Raw genomic sequence first — 15,468 nt, forward strand, 5'->3', positions numbered from 1 at the left:
ACACATTTGTATATGATCCACTAACTCCTAACAGGGTTGAAGCAACTTCTAATAGGGTTAAGGCTTCTAACAAGGCCTAGTCTCCTAATAGGGACTTGAGACACTATACATGCTTCATAGACTCCTAATAGGGTCAATATTCTTAACTAGATCCTTATATATAGTGAATCATCTAGGGGGTTCCATCCCCACTGGAGTTTTTTCTTGGCCAAGGTTTCCCTAGTTAACAAAATATGGTGTCATGATCTCTCTTTGTGTATGGTTGTTTACATTGCTCAACACTATTGGTTTATTTTATTATGCACATTATAAAATGATTAATACTATTTAGTTGTGGGTTAAAAGATTGAAAATACTTATTCACCCCTGTGCCCCTTCTCAATATTATCTATTTTTAACAATTGGTATCAGAGACTAGTTATTTAGAAATGGATTAAAAACTTGAATAAAATCCCTATGGATATGGAACAACTAAAGAAAAATCTTGAAGAAGCACTTGAATAGATTGATCTTCTTACTGATGAAAGAGATGGTCTCAAAGACAAATACAAGGATGCAAAAGCCTACATTAGTGAATTGAAGGACATGATAGATGACCTAAAGAAAAAGGTCCTACTAATCAATCCAATGATGATGACATTAAAGAGCTAAAGAAAGAAAATGACATCCTAAAACATGAATTAAATATAGTTGAACTTAAGTTGAGTCTTAAGAAAAATGGAGGTAAAATTGATTCTAAACTAAAAGTAGAGAATGTAGATCTAAGATCCCAGTTAAGCAAGCTAACATTAGAACTAGAATCTATTAAAATAGAACATGTAGAATTAGAAAAATACAACACTATTGTGAAAGGTGGGTTGGAACAAACCAAGCGAAAACTTGAGAAATTGTATACTAGTAGTGATAAAATTGAAGAGAAAACATGTGTACAAAGACCTAGTTATGATAAGACTAGACTTGGATTCTTTCTTGGTCAATCCACTAAGAAACCTATTGAAACAAAAGAACCTATTACTCTTGAAGTCATAAAAACCTAAGTAAGACAGATGATACATCTAAGGATAAAGTGAATGTTGCTCACTCAGAGAAGAACAAAGAATCTGATCAAGATATGTTTAGAAAGGAATCTTTTGCCTAGTGTGATGAACTTGAAGACGCTGAAGCCAATGGTGAAGGTAAGTCTTTCAAACCTATTTCACAATTTTACTATCATAATTGTCATGGATATGGTCATTATGGAATAGATTGTAAGAAACCTAAATTTGATAGTGATAATTCAAAAAGTAGGATGCATAGGAACACTAACCATGCAAGAAATCAAAGAAGATCTCGTAGTAATGATAGTAGAGAAAGAAGACAGATTGTTTGCTACAGATGCAACAATCCTAGACACATTGCAAGGAATTGAAAAACACCTGATAAAAAGTTGAAAAACCACAAAATGGATGTACTTGTATGTTAGTTATGTAATAAACTTGGACACACAAAAGGCTTTGCAAAATGGATAGAAGAGATCTAAATAGGAATCAAAATTGCAAAAGGAACAATAGAAGAAATGAAGTAAAAGAGTAGACAAATGAATTAAAGGAATCATTTGTGAAAGCAAAGGGACTAAAAAGTGCTTATACAATTTTAGAAGATGTACTTGACAGAACAATGAAGTCACTTATTTTTAGTGACTCTTCTCACCAGAATTAAGCATTCTCAATGGAATAGAGTATCAGTTATTGATAACTGATGCTAGAGAGGGTATTAAGAGTTTTGCAATTGACAGAAGGTAGTAGACATTGAGAGAAGTCTACAGTAAAGTGCACATTTCTTGATATGATCAGGATGAGGAGATATGAAAAGATCAAACTCTCTATTACATAGAGACAATATACTAAACTAGTGGTGGATACACATTTACTGCATAGTATAGATTATGGAAGAGATTTAAAGGATGCAAACTAACATGCACACATCATTTATTTGTGCAAAGTTTATGAGCAAGATTGAAGTAAGATTTGAATAATTAAAGAACATTGCAAGCACGTAAAGTCCCCAGAAACCCTAGTGCACATAATTGAGGTATTTTTCTAAATTGCTGAGTATAATCCTTCAAGAATGGCAAGGCAAGAAGTTTATAATGTAAGTGAAAGACCTAGGTATAATTTTAAGAAGTACCCATTTTTTTCTTTGCTCGATGACCCCATTGGAGCATTTTTGCAAATACAAAAAAATGTTCTTCATGTGGAAGATATTAGAGGCTACATTCATTGCAAGATTAAAAGTATAGGTGACTGAAATTTACAAGGAATTGGAAAAGATGTGCAACAATGATTTGTCATTGAAATCTGAACATAAGTTTCTAGAAAATCTTAACCTAGTTAAGCATATGTTCTATACAAACTTCGATAATAATGATTGGACAAGAATAATTCATAGCAGAGTTCATCATGATATTTTATGGCTAGGAGACTCTATCATTAGCATTGATAATGATCTAATTCACAAGGTCACAGGATTAAGCAATTAGGGCAACAATCTAGTAAATATCAAGAATGTGCACAAGCTTGTTGAGGCAAATCTCAACACATATTTTGATGGAAGGAATATGAAGGTCAACTCAATCCAAGATGATGGAGTAAGACTTATTTGCAAAATTTTGGGTTACAAGTATAACCATAGATCAAAAATTGATTCAATCCCTGTAGGATTCCTACATGCATCTTACGTAGCTATAAGAGGTGAAGAAGTAAACATGAGTGACATTGTTAGAACTCAATTGTTGGACAATATCTCAAGAATTAAGAAGTCAAGAAGTGCAATATTCAGATTTGAATCCTTTCTAACACATATATTCTTCTATGCTACCAAGAAGTTTCCTAGTATTACAATTTGGAATGAGAATGAGTGCGCAATGCAATAGATCACTCAAGCCTATAGATCTAGACCTAAAGCAATCAGAGATAGTGAATTGGATAGAATCATGAAGTCTTTTCAAATGGAAATGAAGAAGAGGTATAGAATACCTCCTGCACTTATAGAAAAGTACAAGGATGAAATATGTTTTATGGTTGAAACAAACTTTACATGCATGGAGGTAGTAGTTCCTTGAGTGAAATTCATTGAACCTATGGGTTATGAAATAAGTGAGGACCTAATTGAAGGGTATGCATAGATAATCCTTCACTTTAAAGTTGTTTCTAACTATCCCAAATGGGGAACATATATAGAGAAAATGAGGGAAGCAAAAACTAGTCAAGTCATAAAGGACTTCAAGAAGAAGGTAGAGAAAGTTATTGATTCTATCCTAAAGGAATCTAGAATGTCAAGGAAAGAGTTTGATGAGGTAAGGAGAATAGCCATGGAGATGAAAGCTAGTGGCCAAACTAAGCTCCTAACCCCTACACCCATTGCAATTACGTGACCTATAGAAGAGGTCACAATTTCCCAAAAAAGTTCTTAGACTCCTTCTATGCCCTATGCAACAGTTGCACAATAGCAACCACCAAGGAAACTAGTGAAGATAGAGGAAACATTTGCAACAAGAAAGTCTACAAGGAGAACAAAGCAGGAAATTAGTGCCCCAAGAAAAAGGAAGAAAACTCTACAAGTTAACTCATATGAGTCTGAGGAAGAAACTGGTGATAGACCAATTAAAGCAATTGATCAGGAAGTCAAAACATCAGCAGAGCGCAAAGCATGGAAGCCAAAGGTAGGAAACCTTAACATGCAAATCATTAATGATAACAATTATGTACAGTTGAATAAATATTATGACTTGTATAATAACATGGATAGGAGATAGTTATAAAATGTTGTAGTTAGAAATATGATTTTGAAAGATAAAAGGTTTGATACTATAAAGGGACAAATACTTGAAGATGTGTACAATAGACTACTAAATAGAAAAAATAGAGTCATAGAAGAAGACAAACATATAAGAGTAAACATGATAAGAAAGTTATGTACTATAAATAGTAAAGAAGACATAAATGTAATTTTGAAAGGTATAGCACTAATACTGAGGCATAAGAGAAGATCCATCCTAATTATGGGAGGTAATTATGAGGAAATCAACAAAGAAACTCAAGAAGCCATAGTTTCCTTCATGTATATTATGCCTAAGGATAGTGCCCAACTAGTGGAGGCAAGCCAGATGCCTAGAGTAAGTGTGTAGATCCCTAAAGTAAGTGCATAGTTAGTAGAAACCAAGGAGAGTGCACAGACAAAGGAGGATAGTCCAACAACTTACAACCCTCCTCATAGTACTGAACCTACAACTACACCAAGCTCTCCTCCTCACATCACTATTGGTAGTGACTCTATGCAAGTAGATAACACTAAAGTGATTTTTGACAAATCAAAGGACCTATTTAAGAATTATGGTGCTAGCATTGTTGACAATATTGTAGATTACAGTAGATCTAACAATGAAGAGGATCAAAAGACTACTGACGAAACTATACAGAAGATGGAAACTAGTACAATAGTAGGTTCCACAAGTGTGCCTTTAGTAGTGATAGTAGTAGTGGGAACTTCCACTCCTACTCAAATAGCAATAGAAACAACAATTTTTGCTCAATCTGATGAAGAAGAAGAAGTGAAGAGTCTTATATCATCTCTGAGAAAACTTCTTGAAAAGAAGTTAGTCAAGTCACTTGAGAAGACTTTGACCACAATTTTGGACAAAATGGAGTAGGTAGTGAGCCTTGTTGACACCCCAATAGACATCCAATAGCACGCAACAATTTTGTGCAAGGCCTTTGATGATGAGTTCTCAACACTTATGAATGTCGCTATCATACAAGCATAGATTGAGCATGGTGGTAAACTCCTAAACAACATGTGCACTAATATAAGAAATGACATAGAAACCCTAAACATATGTATTAAGGCATTGAGGCCATGTATAGAGGAAGGAAAATAGGCATATGCTAAGTGTAACTTAACACACATTCATCTAAAACAATATGATGACCAAATCAAGGATAAAGTAACTAAGCTTGAGATAGTCATTAACAAATTTTTGAAGCTAAATCAACAAATAGACACCATTAAGCCTATAGTATAGTTACTTCATTATAATATAAAGGAAAGAAGGAGAAAATCCTAAAAAGGTTCACTTTTTTGAGAGCACATTTATTCGCTCAGATAACATTACTGGAAAACCAATTGAAAGAGTGCTTATCTGCAAAATCTTCATATGACAAGTTTTTGGCTACAAACTTGAATGCAGTAGAATTGGAAACATATGCTCTATTTGCACTTATTAGTGTATCTGATTCATTGAAGGACAACTAGAAGAAACAATTTGAGTAGTTAAAGATAAATTTTAGTGATTGTCTTTCCAAATTTTGACATGCAACAACCAAATTTTGACACCTTTGTCATTGATGTCAAAGGGGGGGGAATATATGGAAAATTGCATTGTAAAAGAATTGTAATATGTATGTAAGGGGGAGCAATAAGTTTTAATAGGAAGTGATAAGAAATGTAGTCTTTCATAAACATGAATACAAATGTCTTTAATGTTTTATGTTATGATCATTTGTTTTGATTGGCATGACAACATGTTTGGGACTTTTTTCCAAAATGTTGCCATCAATGCCAAAGGGGAAGATTGTAGGAAATATGTCCAATCAATCAAATAAAGTAAGTCATGGTTTTAATTTATGGCAACATATTTGTTTTGCAGATTAAACCCATTCAGTTATAGAAGAAAATTGTATAAGTATTAGATAGTGTTACAATAGTAAGATAGTTTTGATGATAATAGAATATTCCCTTGGAATATTCTCTTACCTAGTTTACCAAAGATGCATGACATCATAAGGATGATATATACTAGTGTGCATGTCCATACAATCAACCTAACTCAAGCTATGATGAAAATAGTGATGTAGTACTGACACAGAGCATATCAACAAAATATGGTTAATAATTTGATTTATTGTTTTAAGTTATATTTTCTTGTTGAGCTGACTCTAATAATATTATATGAGCTGACTAAAGAAGAATTCACTAAGATGTTCCATGTAAGTGAAGTATTTTATTTGTGAAGTTAAAGGGTGTGTTGTGAAAAATGTGAATTGTAAGTTGTGAAAGTGAAAAGTGAATGATTTAGTGATGCAAAGTCAATATGATCTTGTAAAATAAGAGTAACAAGTGAATGCAACACTTTGATATGTGATGCAAAGATTTGATGTAGACTGATATGTGTGTAGTCGCTATTGTATGAAGAATCATCAATTAGAAGGTTTTTGAAGTACAAAAAAAAGTCATATCGTATGTATACTCATTTCTTAAAGAACTTATTGTATAGTTGCATGTTAGGGCAGTGAGCTCTTCTTGCACACTTTTGTTTATGATCCACCAACTCCTAATAGGGGTGAGGCTTCTAACAAGGCCTAGTCTCCTAATAGGGACTTGAGACACTATACATGCTTCATAGACTCCTAACACCTGGTCAATATCCTTAACCAGATCCTTATATAAAGTTAATCATCTAGTGGGTTCCATCCCCATCAAGGTTTTCCCTAGTTTAAAAAAATGGTGTTATGATCTCTCTTTATGTATTGTTGTTTACATTTCTTAGCACTATTGGCTTATTTTATTATGCACATGATAAAGTGATTAATAATATTCAGATGTGGAATAAAAGATTGAAAATACTTATTCACCACCCCGCCCCCCCCCCCCCCCCCCCCCCCCCTCTCAATATTATCTATTTCTAACAAAATATACATAATTCAAATGTATGAAGACTTTGAAGCTAAGAAAACTACACATCTTTGGCATTATTTTCAAAGAGAGAGAGATTACTTAAGTTCTCAATAATACTATTATCAGCTGAGCTACAGTTGGTGCTGAGGAAATCTAGTGTTGACTAAGCATTAGCGTTGACCAAGTAAAATACTTGATGTGATCCAGAAAGACTTATAGTGTCCAATTATTTGAGTGATGACTGAGATTTCCAAGTGATAGTATAAGAATGAGTTCAAGGAAATCATGAGATCAATCCAACTCAATTGATTTCTTGGGAGATGTAAATTGCATTGAAGATGATATTGATGAGTTGGATCATTTAATTTAAGGAAAGGATTAGGTAAAGACCTAATAGAAAAATTTTAGAGAATTTTCTAGAAGAAGATCAAGAAAATGGACCGATATGGTGAATCAAGTTGAACATGATCATAAACCCTAAGATTTATAGTGAATGTAGAAAATGGTAAAGCACAAATTGTAAAAAATGAGTATCAATGCATCTGTGGTGTGTGTTAATGTATATTTGTGAAGCTTTTATGTGAAGAGAGATATACAGAGCAACATTGATTAGAAATGCACAAGGGTGTGAGTGGATGTAAAGATAATACAAAAATCCTGCAGATATGATGTTGTTACTGATAATTACATTAGAGAATAAGGCTTAAGTGTTGATGAGAAGAGTTAAATGATTGGTTGAAGGGTGCCCAAGCAAATCAAGATCAAAGATGTCAATGGAAGACTTATTAGTAAACCAACATAAGGATCAAACTAAGATATGAACCTTAAAAAGTGACTTGTAATCACATAGATCAAAACTTGCTATTTTCTTTCTAGTCATTGTAAATAGTTTATATTGAAATTATTTTAATAGAGGCTGACCCAATAGTCATTTGAAGACTTAAAAATTTGTGTTAATCCTTTAAATAGGTGACATTCTAAATAGAATGATCAAATTCCTCTTACAAATCCAATCCTATTAGGGTGATTAAATTCTCTAATCAAGTCACATCTAATAGTGTTTTTGTAACCTTTAATGGGATTGGCTCCTAACAAAGCTCACTTCAAAGGAGTGAAAAAAAGTGACATGTTGCTAATGGTTTTTCCCAAATCGGGTTTCCTCATAAAATCTTAGTGTCAAAACTGTGATGAATACTTTATGTGTGTATACATACAATTATGCTATTGTAAAATTTGTAGGTACCAATTGTTAACATGGTAGGAGGAGGTAGTATATACATGCAATTTATATAATACTATGAGAAGAAATGGATGTATGAGATTATTCAGCCATAATTTGTATATATAGATATGTGGGTAGATGAATGCACAATTAGTATTTTAGTATGTGAAAATCATGATTTGAGATGAAATAGGTGTGTCAGATTATAAACATAGTGAATAGAAGATGAGAGAATTGAACATATTAGTGAGGTCCCAAGGATTACACTTGTTGATCTCCACTTTAGAAATGACATTTCCTATAAATATGTTCTCTATAACCTTTGTTATAAGATAATGCGTTCCTGTTGACACATGCATCTTGATGGTGAAATGTATCTTCTCAAAATAAGTATTCAAACATATATACATACATACATACATATATGCATACATATATGTATGTATATATATATATATATATATATATATATGTATATATATGTATGTGTATATATATATATATATATATATACCTACATACATATATATACATACATATATATATATATATATATATATATATGTATACATATATATACATACATATATATATATATATATCTATACACATATATATATATATATGTATGTATATATATGTATACATATATATATGTATATATATGTATGTATGTATATATATATATATCTGTATATATATACACACATACATACATATACATATACATACATACATATATATATATGTATATATATATATGTATATATATGTATATATATATATATATACATATATATATAGATATATATATAGATATGTACATATGTATATGTATATATGTGTGTGTGTGTGTGTGTGTGTGTGTGTGTGTGTGTGTATAGACACACACACACACACACACACACAATATTAAACAATTATTATCCAACTATGGTCCATCTATAGTCCAGACAAAGAAATCAATCCTCATATAACTTTTAGCCATGCACTTTTTTGCATATGGCCCCAATAAATAAGTGCAATTATAATGCAAAGAGAAAATGATAAAAAGGTAATTTCAGTCTCCCTAGACTTTCAAAACTTTCACTTTGTTCATTCTTCATGTGCTATAGTTGTTGATACTACATTATTTCCCTACAATATCAAATACATATTAGTTCTTACTATAATAATTAGTTATTATGATAATTTTTAATAAAATAACTAATTATATTAAGAAGCCTTTTCCTATTTGGGAAACAACATAATTGACACCCAAGATTAGTTTTCATTCAAGGTCTTGAAAAAATATGGGCCAACACCACATTGATATTTTGGCACATTCATGAAAGGAATCAACCCTACAACATCAAAACTATATTTGTTATAGGGCATTTATCATAGGGAAAGTGTCTCACAAATTTTTATGGTGCTCCATAATTACGCCATAATTACAAGCCATTGAACCGATGTAAGACAAAATAACCAAATGAGATACTAATACAAGATTGAGAGATATTTCTTTAAAAATAATAATTCTAGGATCATTGTCTCAAAGATGTTATGGTGTTCTAATGTAGTTAGAATAGCAAAAGGAAATGCATGGAAAATTTAGAATATCACAAGGAAATACATGGAAAATTCATTCATCATTTCCAACACAAATGTGTTGTATATCCATTCTCAAATGTTTGCAATTGATTTCAAAAGATTGAAAAGTTAAAGAAGGTGAAAATAATTCAAGGGCCCATTATGGCTTTTTTCCATAGTTTTCTTGCGGTTTCAAACAATTTCATTTTCAAATAAAATTAGGTTTTAAGATAGGCACTTTCATTTCCAAATCATATAAACTTGAAGGAGTACACATCCTCACCTAGGTGGTGTTGGTGTTAAGTTGGTTTGTAGTATTGGGTCACTCATAAAAATAGATATAGATATAGATATAGATATAGATACATATACATATACATACATACATACATACATACATACATACATACATACATACATACATACATACATACATACATACATACATACATACATACATACATACATACATACATACATACATACATACATACATACATACATACATACATACATACATACATACATACATACATACATACATACATACATACATACATACATACATATATATATATATATATATATATATATATATATATATATATATATATATATATATATACATACATATCCATATGTTGAATACAATTGATTAATTATGTATTGTCTTTGATGTTACACAAAATGTCATACCATTATCATTTAGTGTATGTTGAGCTCACTTGGGCAGTAGAGATAGTTTTCTATGTCTACCGAGCAATTCAAAGTTGCCTAGTTCAGAAGGAAGTGTCAATCGAGTTCACTAAGGCATCAAAGGATAGTCTATAGAAGATGAGTGTTAACTGAGCTCACTCAGTTAATGAAGGAAATGTTGGATGGAACCAATGTTAACTGATGTCACTTAGTTACCAAGAAACTTTTCTAATATGTAGTGTTGACTGAGTTTCAGCTGGTTAACACAAGAAAATCATTTTTGAGTTAGTGTTTACAGAGCAGGGTCAACTAACAAAGGATTTTCTTATTTTGGCATATTGAGTTGAAATGATTTATCTGATGGTTCTAGATGATAATGAAGATGAATATTAATTATTCTAAGTTATATTCTATTCAACTTGGCAATATGAATGATATAAATATAAGTTCAAATTGAGATTGTGAAAGTGTGAATATATGGAAGATTTTATGATGCTAAGAAGAAGTGAACCTAAAGGATAAGTTGAAGATCCTTGTGGAGTAGAAAAGATATATTCGATCAGGAAGGATCAAGTATAAGCTAGAGTAGAGATTTGTAATTAGTAACTTAGTTGCATCCAAATTAGGTCATGTCATTTTTACTCTCTAATCATTGTAGTAGTGATCTAAATCTCTTAATAGAGTTCACTTAACAACTATCTGTAAATCCTCTAACAGGGTGGCAATTCTATTGAATTTTCTAAAGACCTCTAACAAGGTCACACCTTTAACCTTTAACAAGGTTGCCTCTTAACAAGGTTCAATTAATTGTGAAAAATAATAACTAGTTGCAATTAGTGGTTTTTACCAAATTGGGTTTCCACATTAAATCTTGGTGTCAAATGTGTTCATGTTATTTCTTTTCTATGTATGTAACTAGGTTAAAGTAACAATAATCATAATTAAGATCTTATGATTTGCATTACCAGGAATTCTCAATGTTTACCAAGCTACAACATCTTTGTGTGTTTGTCGAGCATCGATAGAGTTTAGTTTTTAGAGTTTATTGTTGTGTATTGACATTTAAGGGATTTGGGATTTATTTTATAGTAATTGATTCATCCCCTCCCCCCCTCTCAGTTACTCCTCTTATATTTCCAACACCATATACCTATACATATACATATACATATCAATATCCATATCCATGTACATATAGATATACATTTTGGAAATTTGGCTAAGGGGATGTATGAGGATGATATAGGGTTATCATTTATGGAAACATACACCTACTATGAAGAAGGAAAAATATATTATAGATTTTTAGATACTTCTACTTGGAAATTTTTTTGAGTATTATTCAACAAAATAGTGGAAAGTTCAAGTCATTATTTTAGCATAGTTTTGTTGGGACTCAAAATTGCCTTCCCAATTTTAGTACTATTCCAAGCTTTTGAGCCCCTATAAGGGCATTAAATGCATGTGTACCCGGTTGTCATATTGAGGCCTATGAAGTGTTTAATGATTCTAACAATTTTCATTTAGTATATCCATTCATCCCATGAAGATAAATTTTCATTCCAATTCATTCTATGGAGTTTTGTTTTGAGCAATGTTCAAATCTGCATTTTTGCTTAAGTGTCAAATAGTGATAGGTAGCCTAGTTTGCAATTGAATATCTCACTCCTAGTGATGTTCCATGACACACCTCATTTGGAATATTTAGTACACATATTAGAGAACATATGTTTCAGATTTCAAGTCATTTCAACATGTTTTGACTAGGTTTTGAACCCCTCAAAGTTGGTTATTTACTATTGTCATGTTGATGCTAATTGTTTAGAATTCTAGGAGGCCCTATTTTCCCTCTTATAGTTTTGATCTAGTCGATTGAAATGAGAAAATTTATTTTGAATTTCATTCTAGAGGTCAAATTTTTGATATCTTTCATATTTGTGCTTATGAAAAATCTGTTTGATTAGTTTTCGATTGCGATTCCATATGCAATTTCTAAAATTTTACTGGTGTCATAAATTGTAGATTGATTGGTAACCCTGTTCCAAATTTCATAACTCTAAATCCATGATAGGTGAGATCAAATGGATTGTACCATTGTATTATACTCTAAATATTCTTTAAGTGTGCTAGTTTGCAAGTCTTGAAAAATCTATTTGCACACTTTCCTAGGTCCATTTTGTTTGCTAAAATTATTTTTTTGCCAGTGTTTCCTATTCTATAAATCCAAGTAGCCCACTTTGAACATTCTCCAAATTTTCCCATTTAATCATCGTGAACCAAAATCATAGATTTGTACTCTCTTTGTGAGAGTGAACTAATGCCCTAGTTCTCATGCCCTCAATTGTTAGTTTGACCTATTTCTAAAGGCAAAACCAAATGCCATTTATGGTTTTCTGACATGTTTTCTTGGAGACAATACTAATAAGGCATCTTTGATAGTCAATATCTTTTGAACCCAAATTCTTGATGAGATGAGATCTGGTAGGGTAAGAGAATGTGTAACAAAGAATTAGTTTTTTTGATATGAGAGCTTCGTCAAGTGTTTCAATCAATTTTTAAAGGCTAGTTAGATGACTTCTTGGCATGAAACTCACAGTTTCTAGAAAGTGATATAATAAGTTTAAATGATGTCGAAGTGATTAAGTTTTCAATTTAATTAGTATGGCAGGCTTAGTTGATCAAGGTGAGATCAAATGGATTGTACCATTGTATTATACTCTAAATATTCTTTAAGTGTGCCAGTTTGCAAGTCTTGACAAATCTATTTGCACACATTCCTAGGTCCATTTTGTTTGCTAAAATTATTTTTCTGCTAGTGTTTCCAATTCTATAAATCTAAGTAGCCCACTTTGAACATTCTCCAAATTTTCCCATTTAAGAATCATGAGCCCAAATCATAGATTTGTACTCTCCTTGTGAGAGTGAACTAATGCCCTAGTTCTCATGCCCTCAATTTTCAGTTTGACCTATTTCTAAAGGCAAAACCAAATGCCATTTATGGTTTTCTGACATTTTTCTTAGAGACAATACTGATAAGGCATCTTTGATGGTCAATATCTTTTGAGCCCAAATTCTTGATGAGATGAGATTTGGTAGGGTAAGAGAATGTGTAATAAAAAATTAGTGTGTTTGATATGAGAGCTTCGTCAGGTGTTTCAATCAATTTTTAAAGGCTAGTTAGATGACTTCTTGGCATGAAACTCATAGTTTCTAGAAAGTGATATAATAAGTTTAAATGATGTGGAAGTGATTAAGTTTTCAATTTAATTAGTATGGCAGGCTTAGTTGATCAATTTTAAGGGTCATTCATTTCAGTTTGAATTTCTTTATCTGGACCCACTTTGGGGCCCAACCAGTTTCAATGGATTGATTACACACTGGTTTTACAAGAGATGTTCCAATAATTTTAATCATTTTTCCCATGATTTTTTTGACTTGTGATCCTGAAGATGCTAAATGTCTTCCATGGTCAACATAGATGGCTTAACTTGAAGTTTTCTTTTAATCTATCAAGCAAATATCTTAATGTACCACTCTATCCAAGGCTATAAAAATGAGATGAAATGCATGTCAAAAGTCGTTGATTGAATCAAAGAGTAGAATTGTGTATTATTTCTTCTATGGCTATAAAAAAGTATAAATGTTTCTATATATTTGAGATGTGACACCTCCCTAGTCTAAAAATGTTATTCTTCACTATGGATGGTTGAGGTATTTTGGTGTGAATTCATATATTTATATGGCAAGTTATATTGATGAATCTCAATCATGTTGATGTTGCCACTTCAAACTCAATATCATGCATGTCTTAATTAACACTTCTGAGATTTAGACATAAGAGGCCACAAGTAGTTTCAATCACTAATTTACTCATATTATCTAAAAGAACAAGAACCCTAAGATGGGTGAGCAAACAAAAGAAGTGGGGAAACATCTAACTTGTACCACTTGCAGATAGACCTAATGATTGAATCAAATGAGATTTCCCAAATAGGGAAAAAGGTAAGTACCTGATACTAGTCCAAATATGTCAAGTGATGTGAGAAGATGAGTAGCGACTCTTAAAATGTTTGAATCAACTAACTATTAATTAACATGTACTTGCACATGTAGGTTTGGAAGCTTGATATTCTTTTTGCTCGAAGCCCAAGATCCAATAAAAAATGAAGAGTAGATAATGATCAATGCTCAAAGATGTGCCTCCCCTCATGGATTAACTATGCACCTTTAATGTTTCATGTGAATCCCACTAATTTTGATCAGCTCAATGCCCAAATTAACAATAGTACTTGATGTTTTTGATCCTCGCAGGGAGGTGAAGGGAACAATAGAGAAATTAATAGAGTTGGAAATTATAAAACACATAGTAGTAGCAAAGGTGATAGAAGAAATGACACCTTTAGAAGTTAGAGCAATGGTCGGAGGTGGCAGTTTGAAATTGACAATGAAGCTTTGCTAGTTGAAAGAGAAGGTGACCATAATGCAAGGAGAGATTTCCAAATTGTGAAAAAGGATATGTGCGAGGGAAGAGGAAGTGGAATATTTCTTAATGTAGTTTTGTTTTACATTGACACCATTTAGATATAGCCCCCTATAGCAAATACATCTCAAATACTTCCTACAAAATTGGAGCAATGTGGTGGTCAATTTTTCTATATGAAATGATTTCCATTTATATCTTTCATGGTCTCATACATGGTATAAGGAAAGGTTGATTCTAACAACAATGTATTAGTGACAATAGGAAGATGGAGCCCTAATGTGATCTTGCATTTACAATAGGCTTAAATCCAATATTGTCATTAATTAATATGGAAATGATCTCCCATATGACCCATGTTTTCCTAGCATAGGCATCCACAATTGAAAAGGGATACGACACTAAAACTCTATGTTTTTTTGGGTAGCTAGATGCTTTCTCAATGAAGGCAATTCAAACCTTTAGTCCTACATTGAGTAGATAGGGAGTGTTAAATGTATTTATATGTCCAAACACACAATAATGAAATGTTTGAAGGGCCTCACTTTTCGAGACAATTGAAGACTTATGTGAGGGGCCTACCTAGCTAGCTTGGCAACCACAACCATTATATTGACCAAGCACACTGATCATGGAGGATGATGTGGTACTTGACTAGACTTGATTGAACCTACCAAAAAGTGACAAGTGGTACCAACTAGATAAACCAAATGATGACACATGGCATGAAGTTTAGGGTTAGAGATGATATGGCAGTTCTAGAATCAATGTTCTATATTTTTCCATG

The sequence above is a fragment of the Cupressus sempervirens genome, chromosome 6 (assembly GCF_028749045.1).
Source record: "Cupressus sempervirens isolate cs-2001-9-10 chromosome 6, ASM2874904v1, whole genome shotgun sequence".
Classification (NCBI taxonomy): Eukaryota; Viridiplantae; Streptophyta; class Pinopsida; order Cupressales; family Cupressaceae; genus Cupressus; species Cupressus sempervirens.